At 38.2% G+C, this 21309-nt stretch overlaps 1 long non-coding RNA gene across 1 annotated transcript in view; it reads left to right on the forward strand.

Moving 5' to 3' along the window:
* LOC141092017 (uncharacterized) overlaps positions 1-21309 on the forward strand; it is a 1925499-nt gene that overhangs the window by 332931 nt on the left and 1571259 nt on the right. Inside the window, exon 2 of the long non-coding RNA XR_012232651.1 lies at positions 7631-7857. This is a non-coding gene — a long non-coding RNA (uncharacterized lncRNA). The remainder of the gene's footprint in view (positions 1-7630; positions 7858-21309) is intronic.

Below are 21309 nucleotides of genomic sequence, written 5' to 3' on the forward strand. Positions count from 1 at the left end.
AGAGAGGGGCACTTCTGTGACTGGAGTCCAAAGGTATCAGTGTATAATTGATATTATCTACCCATATTAGTTAAAACCCCCTTGGAAGTATGCCTTGCATTAGGGAAGAACTCTCCCCCTCATTTAAATATCTCCCTGCGAGGAGTAAACTCCAGTTTATTAAACTCTTTGTTAACCCTTGGTCTGCCTTTTGTCCGTTACTGTATCCAGCTACCTGCTCACACATAAATGGTGCAAAAATTTTGCAACATCAAAAAGTCAACAAAAGCTCGTCGTGGGAATGTAGCCAAAAAGATTTGATCATCTATTAGTGGTCACACCATAATGATAAAGTGAAAGCTAACTCCCAGAATTGATTCACATTATTACAAATGAAATAACAGTGACAAAATGCAGAGGTAACAAAAGATGTTAGTATTTAATATAAATTGTAAGAACTTACAAAGCAGAAAACACAGAATTTAATAGTCAAGATATAATGTTGCTCTTTTATTAAAGTAGTGCCTCTCCAAAGCTTCTCATATCTATGGAACCTTTAAAGATGAAGAGAAGGAAAAAAAAATTGCTCTTAGCAATTCATGAATCTCTAGTTACAAGATTTATTGGATGTAAAAGTACATAGGGATTTTCTGTCTCCGAGCTTCTGTTTACACACCTGTGCAGTAAATATGCTTCATTGTAATATGCTTCATTGTTTTCTGCTTCTGCCTTACAGGAGCAAGGTAATTTTCTTACTTAAAATGCATGCAAGCAAAATAGCGCTGAGATTTCTCTAATTATTTTTCTGGCTTTGACTTTAAAAAACAAGACTTAACAATTGTTTTTTTAGTCTGAAATAGTATTTAACCCCTTTAGTGTAAAGCTATTTTTGGTCATGGAGGTAACAAATATGTGATTTTGCATCCCTGCTGTTCAAAGAGAAATTACTTCTTATCTTTTTTATGTTAAAGTAACCATTTGATGGAACATTTGAGTGTACTCGAAGTGTTTCTACCAAAGATAGAGAAAGGCAAGCAGATACATGCAGGCATGGGCAGTTAAAGCTGCATCTTCAAGCAATTGAATAAAAATCCAGAAAAAAGGGGTTAATTCAGTAAATTATACCATTAAAAAGGGTATACTCCAATATAGTATCATATAAACAAAAGAAAAAGGAGTACAATTACCCATAAAAATTGTATATACTTTATTACATAGCAATAAATGTTCAATCCAAAAATAGAAAAACCTTAAAATACATAAAAAGTGAAGGATACATGAAAGAATATCTGACACATTCACCAAATTGTATAGACCAGGGCTTCAGAGACTATAAAGTATAAATAACAATATAATCTACACATAGATCAATATAACCTTATCAAAGTGCTGGGCATTCACAAAAACCAATGTATATATAGTCAGCTCAATCTATATCACCATAAATATGGTCCTATAAACCTCCTTAAATTAGCCAAAAGAACCACCCAACACACAAAAATTCTCACCCAAATTGGTGTGTTGGGTGGTTCTTTTGGCTAATTTAAGGAGGTTTATAGGACCATATTTATGGAGATATAGATTGAGCTGACTATATTTTTTCTATTTTTGGATTGAACATTTATTGTTATGTAATAAAGTATATACAATTTTTAGCGGTAATTGTACTCCTTTTTCTTTTGTTTATATAATCTTCAAGCAATTGTTGTAGCCTACTCCACTCTTGGATTCACAGCAGCACAATTCAGTGCTGTTTTATAATGTCTTCCAGGCTGCTGTTGCTTCTGTCTGTGTGCTACAGAGATTACATGTGTGATCCTGGCCTTCCTCTTTGTATCCTGCAATGGAGACATCATATTAACAGATTTCTAACCATTAACTAAGAAACAACATCAACATGCAAGCCATATAGACTGAATAGAAATTCATTTATTCAGAGTTATTCTTCATTTACACACATAGGACAGCCTATTCTGAAACTGCACCTGAAAAACAGGTATACTTCAATGAAATTGCACTAAGGTTATGTCCGCAGTCATTCATTTATTTTCAGAAGCATGATATGGCGCTTTGCAGCCTGATCAGTGTTCCAATTTTTTTTAATGAGGGAGCGTCTCCCTATGAAATACAGGCTGGTTTTGACTCCTGTGAGCATTCAAGGTATTGCAGTATTTATTAGCGCATATATCAACACAGCATCTTTTCTCCTCCCTGAGACTTTGGATTCTTTCTTTCCGCTCCAGTATATAGTGATCTGTGTGCAACTCTTTCCTCAGCACTGCTGCGTTTTCTGAGAGAAGGGAGGAAGGGAGCATAGAAATCTATTAGAATAAGACTAAGAAACTCTATAACATTTTAAACAGCTTTGCTAAAGCACTGATCTAGGTAGAAGACTTACAGACAATCTGCATTAACTAAATGGTAGTAAAAATATAAAAGACTTTTAGAAAAGTTGCTTAACTCTGCAGCTATTAAGCAAATGAAAAATGAAAAAAGTGAGGTTTGCATAGTAAAAAGCTATTAACCTGCAGATATGGGGTGAATCTGAAGGTCAATAGTGTTATTAATCTGACCAGCACTGTCATTTAGCTGAATACTGTGGGGAGAGAATGAACTTTATTCTCCCTGGCAGTGTTTGGGTTTGGTTGCAGTCATGGTGGCAGTGCCAAAACAAGTCCAGCCACAGCTCTGAGTAGACAAAGCAATGGTTATAACCTCATCCTCGGCTATAACCTCACCCTCAGTAGGAAGTAGAGGAGGGAACTTCCAGCTCAGTGAAGGTCGAACAGGAAGTGCGTCTTGCCGCAGAAAGCATTACTAAGGTGCATGTAATAAACAGAATTGTTGTAACCAGGGAGTCTGCTGGACCTAAAATGAGGGATTTTTAGTATTAGCATTGCATATGCTGTCTACCGGTGGGCCAGCTCTAGTAGACATTTGGCATTTTATTTGGAGCCAAATATAATTATAATGTGGGCCAGATTTGGCACAGGGGCCTGAGTTTGTTATGTATGTTTTAAACTGATTCATTAGCGTTGTTACTTATGACTTGTGTTTTGAAACTGTTAAACTGTAAAGCGCTGCGGAATATGTTGATATGTTGGCGCTATATAAATAAAGATTATTATTATTATTATTATTATTATTATTATTATTAAAATTACCTTTTTTTATAAAGTTGCTAAATTTATGTTTGCCAGTTATTTTGGCACGATTTTTGTTCAGTTTAGTGAAACAAACATTTTGTGCTACTAAGCTACAAAAAAAAGGGTCAAAGTCAAGAAATAGAACATTTTATATTCTGTGAAAAATTCATGAAACACGTGCCATTTTAAAGAATTTGTCTATAAAACCAGGAGGGAAAATCATTGCACAAAAAAAGTTTTAATTGCAAATCATTTATCAAAACTGTATAAAACTGTCTTTGTTGGCTTTCAGAGTTAACTTTCATTTTTTAATCACTTTGATAATGTCAGGAACACCGCACTGCGCTTGCTCCCTGAGCCAGTGCTCGTGTCCTGAGTAAGACAAACTATGCTCAAAGATACCTGTGGAGCGGGGCAGCAGCGGGGAAGATGCGTGCTTCAGACAAACAGGACCTGAAGCATGTAACTGCCAAGGGACGGAGCCGGCAACAGGTCTCCCAGAGGAAGCAGGAGCAGAGAGAGATTTCTTCAGGCCAGACAGGACCTGAAGCATCTGATTTCTGGGGGCATGGCATAAGCTCCAAAGAGCTAGCAGCTGAAGGAAAACTCCTAGAATGGTAACTATGGGACAAAGTTACCAAGAGGCATAGACAGGGACGAAAACCAGATTAGGCCAGGGTCAAAGCACAAGATAGCATGACAGCACTAAAGGATTAGACAGAACAGATAGTCAAGACATAGCAAAAGATCAGTAAACCAGAATGGGCAAATACACAGTACCAAGACAGTAGACAAACTCGCAACGAAGAGACGGACCGGGTCAAAACCAAACAAGCAATGAGATATCAGGCACAAGGCACAGGCACGCAAGGGGCCAACTTACTCAGCCGAGGGCAGGAGTATAACTGACATTGGACCTAAGTCGATTGGCAACTAAATAGCCTCCCTCTGCCAGTGAAGCAGAAACAGTTAACCCCTGTCTGACCAGGATGGGACAAAGACAAAACCCCATCGTGGATCATGACAGATAAAAGGAACTTGATTGGTTGTAATATGATTCTATGATTCTATGATTAATAGGAAAATGACAGATTTCCTTTTAAAGAGTTTTGATTAATTGGCCCCAAGGTTTTAAATTTCTTTTATTCTTAATAGTGATGGATGAACCCCTTGATGCTCGGGATCGGCAGGTTTGGCCGAACAGTTAAAAAGTTTGGTTCAGGTACCAGAATAGCACCCGAACCCAAACCTCATTTAGATGAATGGGGGGCATGCCATCCATTGTTTGTCATGCAGTCATCTGCATGACAGTGAGGCAAACACTGAATCTGATTGGCAATAAGATCATTACCTGCGGGTCAGAGAGTGCTCCGGTTTTCACGCTGTCAGAAGACTGAGTCAGCCAGAAGCTGTGACCGATGGTAAAAAGTTTACCTACGGTCACAGAGTTGTTGGCTGATGAGAGAGTACTACTTTGATCAGCTTGCACCTGCTGCCATTAATAACAGGGATAGCAGGCACAACTGATGGGAGTATTCATCAGCCGACACATACACTATAAATACATTCATGGCAAAACTGAGAACTGTGGGCTGCAACCTTCAGCTGTAAGCTTTATCATTGCTGGTTATTAAGAATAGAGGAGTCCCCACTTTGTTTTTTTAAATTATTTAAATAAATAATTTAAAAAACAGCGTGTCCCCCTATTTTTGACAACCAGCCAAGCTAAAGCAGACAGCTGGGGGATGGTATTCTCAGGGTGGAAAGGGGCTGTGGATATTAACTCCCCGCAGCCTTAAAATATTAGATGAACCAAATCTGTTTTTTTGCCATGCTCTTCTCACTTGCACTGTGGCTGTGGCAAGTGGGATTCATATTTGAGCTCAGCTCTGCACCGTGAGACTTTTTCTCACAGTGCTAGCAGTGATCTCACTGAGGTCACTGCAGTTCATCAAAGTGAGCTGAAAGCACAGCATCATTGACCTGTGGTAACCTTGATAATGTCACCACTAGTCACTGACGATGCGCTTGCAGCAGCTCATTCACCTAGACATTAGCATCTTGGCACTTTCCAGGGTGAAAACCATTTATTCATGAAACACGTGCCAGATAAAAAATGTTTTAACTGCAAAATAATCATTAATTAATTATTCATTTATCAAAACTGTATAAAACTGTCTTTGTTGGCTTTTACTCCATGGTCCGGTACAGTCGCTATATAGACGGCTTACTTATCGTTTGGTTGTTGCATATGGAGACTGTTTCAGACATTCTCCACTATTTCAAAAATAGCAATTTCAATTTGAAATTTACTTATAATGCCCATGAAACCACCATTTCATTTTTGGATTTATTATGTACAAGAAATTGTCTTAATGACAGAATTGAAACAGTTCCATATCACAAAGAAACTGCAGGTAATATCATTCTTTATGTAATTTCTTGCCACGCACTTCATACACTTAAAAATATACCTTTTATGCATCAATCAGACTTTAGGTTTTGTATGAGAAAAATGGATTTTCATGAGTGATTTTCATCGGAATTTGATCAGATTTTTGTCAGAGTTTGCTCAGTGTTTCATTAATTTTCTTTCACTGATGTAGAAAAAAATGGCCACCTTCTCCAATCAGTCAGTGATAAATGGACAGCACATGGATGGCATCCGAATGCTCTCAGATTGTTTCAGGGACAGATAGATTTGAATTGCTGATTTTGATCTAAGACCTGGATCAATACCAAACATTTCTTCTTGATTTTGGACAGTTCATTTGGTCGCTGGAAAAAATCTGACATGTAAACAGACCCACAGACTGTCATAGGTATGAGTGAAAAAAATGGGTACCATTTGTGTTTGGAAAACTGATGAATGAGCCCTTACTTAGGGTATTGAGTAGAAAAATAGATTGTCCTGCATATTTTTTTTATTGAAAGCAATAAAGTATGCAACCGATGATCTCATCGAAAATATAATCACATCTCATCGAAAATATCCCTCTTGGGTGTTGAAAAAGGGCTATGAATATGCCCAATGGCTGAGATCGCATGACTATGTTATCATCTCACCAAAAACATTACAATGGGTCAAATAGTTCCCCTTCATCTGTCACTTTTTTGCAACCTATATTCATGAATTTTCATAGATATGTCGTATCATCAAAAACATTTACCTGTTCTTATCAATGACTAAGATTTTAGGCAGGTAATGAAACCAAGGGTTACATGTGCAGCTGTTTGTGAAATCACTTTGGTTATATGTTTTTCATCTGACAAAATAGGTGCAAGGTTTAACCTAATTTTGGACACTGGTTTTGATTTTTACTTTCTGTGAATCCACTCTCAAGCAAGTAGCCCTGCAACCAACTAGCTACAGATGAGCTATTTCTCTCAAAAATTAAATAAAGAATAAAAAAGTTTTTTAAAAAATAAATGAAAATAAAAATCTAAAAATTGGAATCAACACTTTACCCTATTAAAAATAAAGAACTAAAAAAACATATTTGGTATTGTTGAGTCTATAAAAATCATATAAAAATGTAAAATTAATCAGATCAATAAATGCACGGAATGAGAAAAAAAATGAAAGCGCCTGAATTGCTTTATTTTCAGTTACTTTATTTTCTTAAACAATGCAATAAACAGATAAAAATATCATACGTACCTGAAATCAGTCACCTTGCCATGCAAAAACCAAGCATTTACACAGTTTATTTGGTAGAAACATAAAAATGGTACAAGTCTCCGAATACGGATCGTTTTGGAAATTTTTTTTCTCCGCTTAAAAAAAATCTATGCAATATTGTTTTCACCGTAACTGTAGTTACTTGTAAAATTATGTTTCATAGTCATTTTTACTATGATTGAATGCCATAAAAGCAAACCAAATTTGTTCACACTTTTTGGTGATTTTTTTTCCCATTTTTCAGTGCATTGAATGTTGAAATTAATGGTGTAATTTAAAACTACAACTTGTCTCACAAAATACTAGCCCTCATATAGCTAATTTGAACCAAAAAGAAAGTTATAAATCTTGGAAAAAGAGGAAGAAAAAAACTAAAATGCAGAATGGATAATTTGATCTTTCAGGGATTAAATTATGTGTTTAAGTGGTAACTACCCATCTTACATTTCACAACACCTACCAAACAGGATGAAATCTGCAGATAATCCTGCAATATTTTAGCACAAATTTAGTACGCTGAGGGAGTAAAAGTAAGTAAATGCTGATTTCCATGTAAAATTTTTGGAGCTTTTTTTAAACTGCACGGTAAGTTGCTACATATTTAAAATATTTGTATTACACAACCCAACTTTGTCTAAAACCAAATAAGGTCAATTACTATTGCAAACATTTTTTATTTCTTTGAGATCTGATCAGAACAATTATTCTTCTTCAGTGACTGATATAAATGTATTTGAATTATTGTATTATAATCACCATTAATACACTTTTTTTTCCTTTTTATATCATTTTTATATATTTATATTTCTTCTCTCCAATCTAGGGAAAATGAGAATCACGTCCTTTTACCATTGGACAAAATAATCATTGTAACATTCAACAAACTGGGATCTGGATTACCTGAAGCACTCAAAAGACATGTTTGGCTGATTTGTACCCAAAAGGAATAGACACTGGAAACAGTCGTTGGCTTCTAATTGTTTCCAACAAGGAATATAAAAGGGTATTGTTCCAATGCTGAGCTTTTAGCTGCTGACAGAGCACATATACGTAAGTAGTATGTTTATCTATATATCTAAAACAAAGGTAAAGGAGAGGTAGCAATCCAACAGACAGTGCAAAGAAAAAAATAATTTAATTAGCAACATGGATTACTTAAAGTCCACTTTTTTATTGCACAGTTCATTAGATTGCTGCATTTTTTTCACTTTTTATTGTAGCAATTGGCTATTTGTTTGAGATGTGTTGCACTAGTTCTGTTCTAATAAAAAATGTCTATCTATCTATTTTTGTTAATATATAGAAATAATATTGGAATAGCCCACATGCAAAGTAACTTCGAGTGCCATTCCTCTCACGCTAGAAATCTCTTCCTTGCAATATGATATAAAATAAAATAAAGAGCCAGCACTCCAATGCATTTTTAAAGAACAAAAAGGAATTAATAACCCTGGTGGCGTGGAAATGTTTTGGCTGCTTTGAGCCTTTCTCAAGCCAAAGTTTGAAAAAGGCTCACAGCATCCGAAACATTGTCACCCCACCCGGGCTATTAAAGTCATTTTTGTACTATAAAAAAGCATTGGAGTGCTGCCTTTTTATTTTATTTATTTTTATATCTATGTCTTACTGTGACAGAACTCTGAACTATCTGTTTTATCCAAGGTTTAATGTTTTTTTCAGACTTTTTTGCACTTTCCTCATAAATGTTCACAGTAATTTTCCTAATTTGTACATAAAAAGGTACCATATATACCCGTGTATAAGCCAACCCGAGTATAAGCCGAGGCACCTAATTTTGCCACGAAAAACAAGGAAAACTTATTGACTCGAGTATAAGCCGGGTATGCATTGTCCCCGCATGCCCATCCTGGTATACATGGTTCCTCAACTCTATCCTGGTATGCATGGCTCCTTATCCCCATACTTGTATGCATGGCTCCTTATCCCCATTCTGGTATGCATGGTTCCTCATGCCTATCCAGGTATGCATGGCTCTTCATCTCTATCCTTGTATGCATAGCTCCTCATCCCTGTCCTGGTATGCATGGCTCCTCATCCCTTTCCTTGTATGCATGGTTCCTTATCCCTATCCTTATAGGTATGGCCCTCCATGAGAAAAGCATAAAAAAATTCTACCTTCCGTGTGTGTCCTCGCAGCATCTCTTTTCTGGCTTCCAGCAACTCCTGCGGCTGAGCAATCACGTGTGCTAGCCTGGCCGCTGCTGGAAGCTTGCAGCTGTGGCTGACACTGTGCGTGCTATAAACGAATTGAATATTCATTGCCGGCTTCTGCCTCCTATGACTCGCTGTTCCACTGCTTGGCTTATACACAAGAACATATTGAAAATAATCTGGTGCTCAATGTTCTTTTCAGCAAAAAGCATCCTTTGCCGTACCAGTAATTTTATGTGGCGCAAACATGGCTTAATGCTGTGTGTGATCTCAATTTGTGAAATCAAAAGTCCAGCATTAGTATAATGTGTTTGTTCAAAATGTGGGATGGTCCAAAAACTATATTGTGAAACAGGTAAAGGTAATGTGTACTAATGTATTCTCCAGTATCCCTGAAGTAAAAATGTAAAAGAACCAGAAAGCAATATAAAGGTTTTCAATAAATCTCACAAATTATTGGAACATGGTGGCCATCCACTGCTCCATCCATCTGGACCATCCAGGGTTTGCATGACACTCATCAGTAAACAAGACTGTTTTAAAGTTAGTTTTCCTGTATGTATTGGCCCACTTCAACCATTTCAGCTTGTGAATACTGTTTAGAGTGGTTGAATAGGAGGATTATGCACAACTGCAATCCTCAGGAGAATCCTACACCTTGAGGATCGCAAAGCTCAAGAGGCACCAGCAGCATCAAATACCTGTTTGCCACTTTGTAATATTTTCATCTACTCTCTTAATCCAAAGACTTTATTGGCATAAACCTTCCTTATTATGCCTTTATCTGCTTGAAAACTTGTGTGCTCTGTGTCAGCACAAATCTCACAGTATGGTGATCACGCTTAAATTTTTATGAAATAGCTAACATTTTCATACATTGTCTAAGGCATCACACTATTTGTTGCTTTTTAGCAGCAGAGAAACCCTTTTTCTTTCCTTATTGCTTGAAACCTGTGGCCTGGTTAATAATTTTGAATATCCTTCTTACGTACTTTTCCTTTAATTGGGTTGACCTGGCAAACTAACTATCCCTTGTGTGTGATTGATTTCAGTGATTGAAAGAGCCCTGAGGCCCAATACCATTCATTAATTTATTTAAAAAACAAAAAAATTGCAACTTTATGACGCTTAAATGCAATTTTCAGAATGACTCTGAACACATTATATGTGAAAACTGATTATAGAGCAATGTTGGTAAAAATTACCTTTATTATATTTGCATGACATGAGTTGCTGATAGAAATAGTTTGTACAGTCACATAATTCGGTGTTATAAACGTATGAACATTGATGTGTTTTATACTGTCCACTATGACACGGGCTTGGCTATGGTTAAACAGTGATGCCAAAAAGACATTATGATGTAAAAAAGTGTTATACAATACACTCTAATTTCACAGGGATTTAAAAATAAAAAAAACCTTCTATGTGCACTTTCTCAGCTTAGTGTTCTATTGTCCATTGATAACACATAAGATGATCCTGTTTGTTAAAAGGGATTGGTGTCAATCACAATGGAGTTAGCAAAATTGTACAAAGGTCAGCTTCACCCCTACTCAGGTACTCTTTGCCACAACATATCAGACTCTCACCTACCATGGAAACCTTCAAAAAGAGCCTAAAGACCTACCTCTTTCGACATGCCTACAACCTTCAGTAATCACACAACATATCAGACTCTCGCCTACCATGGAAACCTTCAAAAAGAGCCTAAAGACCTACCTCTTTTGACATGCCTACAACCTACAGTAATCACCGATCGACCAAACCACTGCATGACCAGCTCTACCCTTGCCTACTACATCCTCACCCATCCCTTGTAGATTATGAGCCCTCGTGGGATGGGTCTTCGCTCTTCCTGTACCAGTTGTGACTTGTACTGTTTAAGATTACTGTACTTGTTTTTATTATGTATTCTCCTCCTCACATGTAAAGTGCAATGGAATAAATGGTGTAATAATAATAATAATAATAATAATAATAATAATTGGGAACTGAACTCCCAAAAAAAGGTCAAGTCATGGAGCTCAATGACAAAGAAGATGTCAAGACGGTACAGGAATCAGCTTCAATGAAAGAACTAAGCCTCCAGGTCACAGTGCATGTGCATTGATTGCCTATGCATTCCTATATATGTCGTAAATGAGGTTGAACTATTCAATAGAAAAACTTCATGCTAGGCCTGTTTCAGATTTCCGTTTGTTGCCATCAGTCAAAATCCGCCATTTTGAAAAAAAACGGATCCGCCATTTTTTTGGCGGATCCGTTTTTTTCCCATTGACTTGCTTTAGTGGCGGATATTGACGGATGATCATTCATTGGATCCATTTTTTGATGGATCTGCCATAATTTTGCCATCCGCTGACTTCAGTGGACGGACAATGAAACATTTTTTTGTCTGCATCAAAATAGCGGATAACAGCGGATCCGCCGCTATCCACCATTCGTTATAATGGTCGCCTATGGGTGGCGGATCCGTTGCCAACCGTTTATTGACGGAATCCGGTAATGGATCCACTTTTTGACACTGAGCATGCCCGGAATAATTTCCTTGCCAGAAATTTAACCCCAAATTCCATTCTGGTGGCGGAATCTCCCTCTCTCTCTCCACAGTCATGTCACTTTGAATTTCATCACCTTGGCACCAAAAACAGATCCGTCAAAAAACGGATCCTGTGACATCCGTTTGTGGCAAAACGGAAACGGATCTGTTTTTTACACTCTGGCGGATTTTGACTGACGTCAAAAGACTGAAGTGTGAAACAGGCCTTAGGGTTTGAGGAACACACTAAATATAAATTATGAGAAGGTGCGATCGCCACTCGGGCTCCACCATGAGGTGATGGAGAACCGCAGCTAAAGAACAATGATGGAGCAATGCTGAGTGCAAGCACCGTAAACCCACGGAGTTAAAGGTCACTCCGTGTGGACAGAGTGCAAAGTACCTGCTCAGTTGCTTCACAGAGCAGTACAATAGCAGAAACCACTCAGAGTTATACCCTGTTAATAAGTCACAGGAGTGCAACAAATAATGACACTAGTTGGGGGTCCCTATAGCTACCTACCAGAGAAATCTAGGCTGGTGGTTGTGCTTACTCTGACACTCAGCTATGCTAACAACACACATGACTTAGGATACCCGGAGTCAGACGCTGAGCCAAGCGGGAATTCCCACCCTACACTGATTGCCTAGACACACACTCGCCATGCTTGAAGAGGCACATGTCCACACAGGGTGGTAACATATCCACTGACAGACAAATAGCATAAAGGATCTTAGCACGCCGATGTGCGCCCCAAAGACCCTTTCATATGTTCCGCTTAAGTACAATCAGACAGGACCTTGCTCATTGACCAATGGGGAACTGCCACATCATCTGAGCAGCTGATGACCAACCACCAATGAAAGGTCGCCACCTCACGAGCATGCTCAGTAGAGTGATTTCTGGACTTAGCCGCTGGAGCGTCTGTTAGCCATTGCATATTGCTGGTTACCATAGCTTCAGCTGGAAGGCCAGCAGTAACCAAGCAAACCGCATGGGTCTGAGCAAGATGCTGATACTAATGTCTTTGCTGAGCAGACCCCACTACAGTCAGAGCAGAATGGGGCACCATAGAGGCATACAAGGCTTGGAATCCACCCTGTGCAGTGGGAGAATCCCGTCACCTAACACTTCATATCAGGAAATACAGTAATAAAAAAATCAAAGTATTTTTCTGCAATAATGAAAAGTCAAAGTATGGATCGCTTTGAGGCATCTATTTAATGCATGTATTGAGGGCTAAAAATAATTATTTGCAAATGGGGTTGTGTTCTGCATTACGCGGCCTATTGCTCACTGCAAAATGAGATTAAATAAAAATCTCTGAGAGAAAATATTGAATTTGTGTTTAACTGAAACAAGCTTTTACTTGGCTTTTTATAGTGAGTTTTACTGTGTTTTACGCAGCTGATTTATGATCACTAGAGTTGAGCGATACCGTCCGATACTTCAAAGTATCGGATCGGAATGGATCGGCCGATCTTTAAAAAAAGTATCGGTATCGCCGATTCCGATACCGGAAGTCCCATTCAAGTCTATGGGACTTCCGGTATCGGAATAAGAAAAACCCTGTTTTTGCCTTGTACAGCCTCTCTGGGGTCTGTACGGGCCTTTCGGGGGGCTGTGCCGGCCTGCCAGGGGGGCTGTGCAGGCTCCGGTGGGCTGTGCCGGCCTGCCGGGGGGCTGTGCCGGCCTGCCAGGGGGTCTGTGCAGGCTCCGGTGGGCTGTGCCGGCCTGCCGAGGGGCTGTGCCGGCCTGCCGGGGGGCTGTGCAGGCTCCGGGGGGCTGTGCCGGCCTGCCGGGGGGCTGTGCCGGCCTGCCGGTGGTCTGTGCAGGCTCCGGGGGGCTGTGCAGGCTCCGGGGGTCTGTGCAGGCATCGTCCGATGGGACTACAAGTCCCATCGGGCGATGCCTGCTACCATGACAGTGATTGACACATTAGCCAATGATGGGACAGTAGTAGTCCCATCATCCGGCTAATGTGTTGAATGTAAAAAAAAAAAAAAAAAAATAAAAAAAAATTACATGCTACATACATGCTACATACATACAACATGCATACTACATACATGCTACATTCATACTACATACTACATACATGCTACATTCATACTACATAAATACTACATGCAACATACATACTACATATATACTACATACATACTACATGCATGCTACATACATACTGCATGCTACATACATACTACATGCTACATACATACCACATATATACTACATACATACTACATGCATGCTACATACATACCACATACATACTACATACATACTACATACATACTACATGCATGCTACATGCATGCTACATACATAACACATATATACTACATGCATGCTACATACATACTACATGCTACATACATACCACATACATACTACATGCATGCTACATACATACTACATGCTACATACTACATATATACTACATGCATGCTTCATACATACTACATGCTACATACATACTACATATATACTACATGCATGCTACATACATACTACATGCTACATACATACTACATATATACTACATGCATGCTACATACATACTACATGCTACATACATACTACATATATACTACATGCATGCTACATACATACTACATGCTACATACATACTACATATATACTACATGCATGCTACATACATACTACATGCTACATACATACTACATATATACTACATGCATGCTACATACATACTACATGCTACATACATACTACATATATACTACATGCATGCTACATACATACTACATGCTACATACATACTACATATATACTACATGCATGCTACATACTACATGCTACATACATACTACATATATACTACATGCATGCTACATACATACTACATACATACTACATGCATGCTACATACATACTACATGCTACATACATACCACATACATACTACATATATACTACATGCATGCTACATACATACTACATACATACTACATGCTACATACATACCACATATATACTACATACATACTACATACAATACATTCATACAATACATACATAGACATACAGTACATATAACATAGAGTAACATACTTACCAATACTTGTCACATTGTTCCCCGAAGCCATTGTCTTTTCCGGAATAAATATTAACATAACAAACCACAAAAATACTCACCCACGATCCGAAGCAGTCCACGAGTGTGTCCCACGACGATCTTGGGTAGAGAACTGCAGCATCAGCTGTTGCTGCCGTTCTCTATGGGCTGCAGGAATCCAATGACGGAAGGTAGGTATCCTTCCGCACTGTATTCCTCCGCCACTTAAAAAAAAAAAAAAGTCCCTAGTCTCACTTTATGCCATTGCTGTGTGGGAATTTCCCACGCAGCAATGGCATAAAGTGAGACTAGGGACTTTTTTTTTTTTAAGTGGCAGAGGAATTCAGTGCGGAAGGATACCTACCTTCCGTCATTGGATTCCTGCAGCCCGTAGAGAACGGCAGCATCATCTGATGCTGCAGTTCTCTACCCAAGATCGTCGTGGGTAACACTCGTGGACTGCTTCGGATCGTGGGTGAGTATTTTTGTGGTTTGTTATGTTAATATTTATTCCGGAAAAGACAATGGCTTCGGGGAACAATGTGACAAGTATTGCTCTATGTTATATGTACTGTATGTCTATGTATGTATTGTATGAATGTATTGTATGTATGTAGTATATATGTGGTATGTATGTAGCATGCAGTATGTATGTAGCATGCATGTAGTATATATGTAGTATGTATGTAGTATGCATGTAGCATGCAGTATGTATGCAGCATGCATGTAGTATATATGTAGTATGTATGTAGTATGCATGTAGCATGCAGTATGTATGTAGCATGCATGTAGTATATATGTAGTATGTATGTAGCATGCATGTAGTATATATGTAGTATGTATGTAGCATGTAGCATGTATGTAGTATATATGTAGTATGTATGTAGCATGTAGTATGTATGTAGCATGTATGTAGTATGTATGTAGCATGCATGTAGTATGTATGTAGTATGTATGTAGCATGCATGTAGTATGTATGTAGTATGTATGTAGCATGCAGTATGTAGCATGTATGTAGCATGTATGTAGTATGTATGTAGTATATATGTAGTATGTATGTAGCATGTAGTATGTATGTAGCATGCATGTAGTATATATGTAGTATGTATGTAGCATGTAGTATGTATGTAGCATGCATGTAGTATATATGTAGTAGGTATGTAGCATGCATGTAGTATATATGTAGTATGTATGTAGCATGTAGCATGTATGTAGTATATATGTAGTATGTATGTAGCATGTAGTATGTATGTAGCATGTATGTAGTATGTATGTAGCATGCATGTAGTATGTATGTAGTATGTATGTAGCATGCATGTAGTATGTATGTAGTATGTATGTAGCATGCAGTATGTAGCATGTATGTAGCATGTATGTAGTATGTATGTAGTATATATGTAGTATGTATGTAGCATGTAGTATGTATGTAGCATGCATGTAGTATGTATGTAGTATTTTTTTTTTTTTTTTAACATTTAACACATTAGCCGGATGATGGGACTACTACTGTCCCATCATTGGCTAATGTGTCAATCACTGTCATGGTAGCAGGCATCGCCAGATGGGACTTGTAGTCCCATCGGACGATGCTTGCACAGACCCCCGGACATCAGCACAGCCCCCCGGCAGGCCGGCACAGCCCCCCGGCAGGCCGGTACAGACCCCCACAGGGTGTACAGACCACCGGCAGGCCGGCACAGCCCCCCGGCAGGCCGGTACAGACCCCCACAGGGTGCACAGACCACCGGCAGGCCGGCACAGCCCCCCGGCAGGCCGGTACAGACCCCCACAGGGTGCACAGACCACCGGCAGGCCGGCACAGCCCCCCGGCAGGCCGGTACAGACCCCGGGCAGTCCACACAGCCCCCCGGCAGGCCGGCAGAGACCCCCGGAAGGCCCGAAATGACGGCGCATCATGATGCGCACACACCGCGCATCATGATGACGTCAGGCTGTCAATCAACTTTGAACTTCCGATTCCGATGCCGAATTCCGATATTGAAAAAATATCGGAAGTCGGTATCGGAATTCCGATATAGCAAGTATCGGCCGATACCCGATACTTGCGGTATCGGAATGCTCAACACTAATGATCACATGAAGGTTATGCTTTTTTATGTGGATTGTGACCATAAATCATCTGATAGGGACTAGGTAGCTGACATGTAAAAGAGCTAGGCTGATTTCACATATCCATGAAACATGGACCATTCCCACATTGGAAGACCCAACCCATTCATCTGGTCTACAGACCTCAGCTACAAGCATCATGTATGCTTGTAAAAACAATTAGCTCAAGTCAGGAGACCCCGCAATCAGACAGGATATTTTGATGCAAGATTGGTCTGTGTTTCACAGTTGTTTGAAACTAGACTATATTATCTATTACTTAGCTCTTCCCAGCTGATTTTTCACCACAATAAACATCAAAGAGGAGCTTAACCATCAAGTGATTATTTTTAATGGATGTATGAAACTAGCCTTTTAATCCCAGAATTGAAAACTGATTGATTGTTAATTAATTATGCAGCCAGCAATAAGCCGGAAAACATAGTGTTAAAAGACAAATGGGGAAAAATCATTAATGACTAATACATGCATTAAAAAAATTCTCCCTCAAAGTGTTCTTTGTTCTTTAACCCTTTCCATTCCAAGGTTTTATCTTCTATGACCTTGATGGCAACTCTGTAATAAAGAACCTACAGATCATGGAGTGGCCTAGCCAGTCTCCAGACCTTAATCCCATAGAAAACATATGGAGGGTGTTGAAGCTCTGAGTTGCCAAGCGACAGCCTTAAAATCTTAATGATTTAGAAATGATCTACAAAAAGGAGTGGGAAAAAATTCCTCCTAACATGTGTGCAGACCTCATCATCAACTACAAAAAAACAGACTGCTGTGCTTGCCAACAAGGGTTTTGCCACCAAGTATTAAAAAGACATAAATCGAATTACCATATACATATTTCTCATCCAAGGATACGCTCAACATACAATGTAAACCATGAAGAAAAATCAGAGAGCTTTTTTTTTAATCCTATTAACTATAATATAGAAAAAGTCAAAAACTTTTTTCCAAGACAACCTTAAAATTATACAAATTGTCTTTATTAAAGTACAACACACATGTGAATACAAAGTTCAGAATTAGTGCTCACAATAAATAGCATACTATATATGCTATTTATTGTGAGCACTTATTCTGAACTTTGTATTCACATGCGTGTTGTACTTTGATAAAGACAATTTGTGTAATTTTAAGGTTGTCTTGGAAAAAAGTTTTTGACTTTTTCTATATTATAGTTAATAGGATTCAAAAAAAAGCTCTCTGATTTTTCTTCATGGTTTACACAAAGTATTAAGTCTTGTTTGCCAGAGGGATCAAATACTTATTTTTCACTGCAAAATGCAAAAAACTTTATATAATATATACAATATAATTTTCTGGATTTTATTTTTTATATTCTGTCTTTCAATGCTAAAATTAACCTATGGTGAAGATGATGTCATAATAGGTTGCCTTGGCAAAGATTATGTCATAATAGGTTGCCATGGTGATGATGTCATAATAGGTTGCCATGGCGATGATGTCGTAAAATTATAGACTGTTCATGTCTTTGTCAGTGGGCAAACTTACAAAATCAGCAAGGGATCAAATACTTATTTCCCAAGGGGTTCTTTAGAAGCTAAAAATCTCATCTTCAAAATTAGTACTGAAATGTTGATGTAGTCATTACTCAGTCCAAGATAGTTTCATCTATGAACAGCTGTCACTTCTGTAACTTGCTTTAGCATTTGATATCTTGGGCTGGATGGTAACTTCATTGGCAAATTGAGGAAACTCAATTTCGGATCACTATAACACTAGTTTATTACTTAGCACTTCTTGTGAGCATCATCAAACAAATAATTTAGAATTGATAATTTTTGGTAACTTTGCTTTGAAAAAAATGCAATCATAACGTCACTGTAACAGGATTACCGCAACAATGTGGAGCCAGAAGACCGCAGCGTCTGATTGCTCCTACTCCAGCGCTGAGAAGAAGCACTTCTCCTTCATTTTAAATGTATTTATTTCTTCTGGCAGAGCAGGGGTTAATCAGCCATGTTGATAATCCCTGTGCTCACAGTTGAGCTCGATTAGCCACTCCTTTCCCCTTTATAATCTGGGCTCTGATACAAATCCTTATCAGAGATAGCTTTACTGCTGCATGGCTAACAGAGGGAGAGGAGTTCATATGAGAAGAAGAGTTGGAAGAGTTATCAGTGACTGTTGCTTGGTTTGTATGGGTGGTAATTCCATATTCTTCTCTATTTTGGGTTCTTCTCCTACCTTCACACCCAATTGCATTACTCTGTTTTATGTGAGTGTATATTTGGTATGCCTGGAGCTTTCTGTTAAACCTTGTTTGTGTAGCCTTGCTTGCCGGGTTGGTGTACTACGGTGCAGAGTAGCACCACTATTCCCTGGGTGGGGGAAGAGAACAGATGGAGGGCAACTCAGGAGATAAGGCAAGGGTGGAGGACCCAGCATCTTCATCTTCAGAAGTATCGTGGGGAGTAAGGCAATCTGGGCGCCCCCTAGTTTTAGGGACAGGGAAGGAGCACCTGGTCCTGGGACACCCGATAGCTGTGTCATAACAGTAACAAGCAAAAAAAATTATATTGCCAAATTAATGTAATCACATTTATATCACAGAGTCAACATAAAAAAAATTAAATTCTAGTTGGGAAAAACCTTTTTTTAAGTTTTCCATTACTCACATATTAATTTCTAGTAGACCATTTTGGGACAAAATAGTAACTATATGTTTTGATAAATGTCTTAAAGGGTATAGTTTCCCAAATGTTTTTTTCTCTATTGTAATACCTCAGGGGTTTGAAAATGCAATATTATGACTGGAAACCATTTCAACCAAATTTCAGCTCCTAATGATGCTCATTCCCTACTGAGTCCTGCAATGCTCCCAAACAGTAAAATATGACTACTTATAGGGTATTCCTATACTCAGAGGAAATTGCAAAAACAATTGTGGAATATTTTTATCCTACAATGACCTTTAAAAATGAATAATAATTAGAGTTAAGACAACTTTATTTTGAAAAAAAACTTAATAATTCAAGTATTTATTCTACTTTTCAGCTGATTACATAAAGCACCTAAAGAGTTATCAAACTTACTAAACACTGTTTTGAATACATTAATGGATGTATTTTTACCATGGTGTAATTTCTGAGGAAGATGTTGAAATTTAGGCCCCTTAAAGGCTGAAAACTGAATTGGCCCTTAAAAAAAATTTCCGAAGGTTCACTGAAAATTAACAAAATTGCTGCTAAACTTAAAAAAATCTAATGTCTCAAAACTTGACAAATGAAATACAATGCCAACAAAGAAAAGATATGAGAAATGTCAATTTTTAACTAATTTTTGAGATTTGCCTATATGATTAATTCCTTCATGACAGGAGGTATTTTAGTTTTTGCATTTTTGCTGTTTGCTCCCCTTCTTACCAGAGCCTTAACTTTGCTTTTTGTGGGACGAGTTGTACTTTTGAACAACACCATTGGATTTAACATATCATTTACTGGAAAATGGGAAAAAAAATTCCAAATGTGTTGAAATTGCAACAAAAATGCAATTCTACAATTGCTTTGTTTTGCTTTTTTGCTATGTTCACTAAATGCTAACACTGACCTGCCATTATAATTCTCCAGGTCATTACGAGTTCATTGACACCAAACATGTCTAGTTTTTTTTATTTAAGTGGTGAAAAAAATTCCAAAGTTGTTTAAAAAAAATTGCGCCATTTTCCAATACCCATAGTGTCTCCATTTTGTCATGATCTCGGGTTGGGTGGGGTCATATTTTTTTGCGGTGAGCTGACATTTTTAATGATACCATTTGGCGCGGATACGATCTTTTGATAGCCCATTACTGCATTTTAATGTAATGTTGTGGTGACAAAAACATGCAATTCTGGCGTCTTGATGTTTTTTCTCGTTATGCCGCTAGCGATTGGGTGAATTTTTTTTTTTATTGATTGGGTGATTCTGAATGCAGCGATACCAAATATGAGTATGTTTGATTTTTTATTGTTTTATTTTGAATGGGACAAAAGGGGTGTGACTGAACTTTTTTATTTTTTTATATTTTTAAAAACATTTTTTTTTACTTTTGGCATGTTTCAATAGTCTCCATGAGAGATTAGAAGCTGCCGTAACTCGATCGCCTGTATGTATCACAATTGCTGACTTGCTATGAGCGCCGACCTCTGGCATTCTGACATTGACAACTATAAAGGTCTGCAGGAGACCTCTGGTTGTCATGCTAACCCATCAGTGACCTGCAATCACATGACGGGTCACTGATGGGTGGGATTTCCAGCGTGCTTGCCGGAAGCGGGTGTTAAATGCCGCTGTCAGAGTTTGACAGCAGCATTTAAGGGTTAACAGATACATGTGGATCGTGATTTGGCTTTTAGAGCCACAGGTTCAAAACAGCTGACATGTGCCAGAAAAGATGTAGGCTCATCATCAGAGCCCACATCAAAAGGAGGGTGTCTGACATTGGCGTACTATTTACGCCCGATGTCGGAAAAGGGTTAAGGAGAAGACTCATTAAAAGTTTGAAATGTGAAAACTTTTTCCAGTTGTTTGAAAATTTTCAGTTTTTATTTCATCAATTCCAAACATAATTGTCCTAAAT

This window comes from Dendrobates tinctorius, unplaced genomic scaffold (genome assembly GCF_039654945.1).
Source record: "Dendrobates tinctorius isolate UK_male_01 unplaced genomic scaffold, ASM3965494v1 ptg000008l, whole genome shotgun sequence".
NCBI classification, from domain to species: domain Eukaryota; kingdom Metazoa; phylum Chordata; class Amphibia; order Anura; family Dendrobatidae; genus Dendrobates; species Dendrobates tinctorius.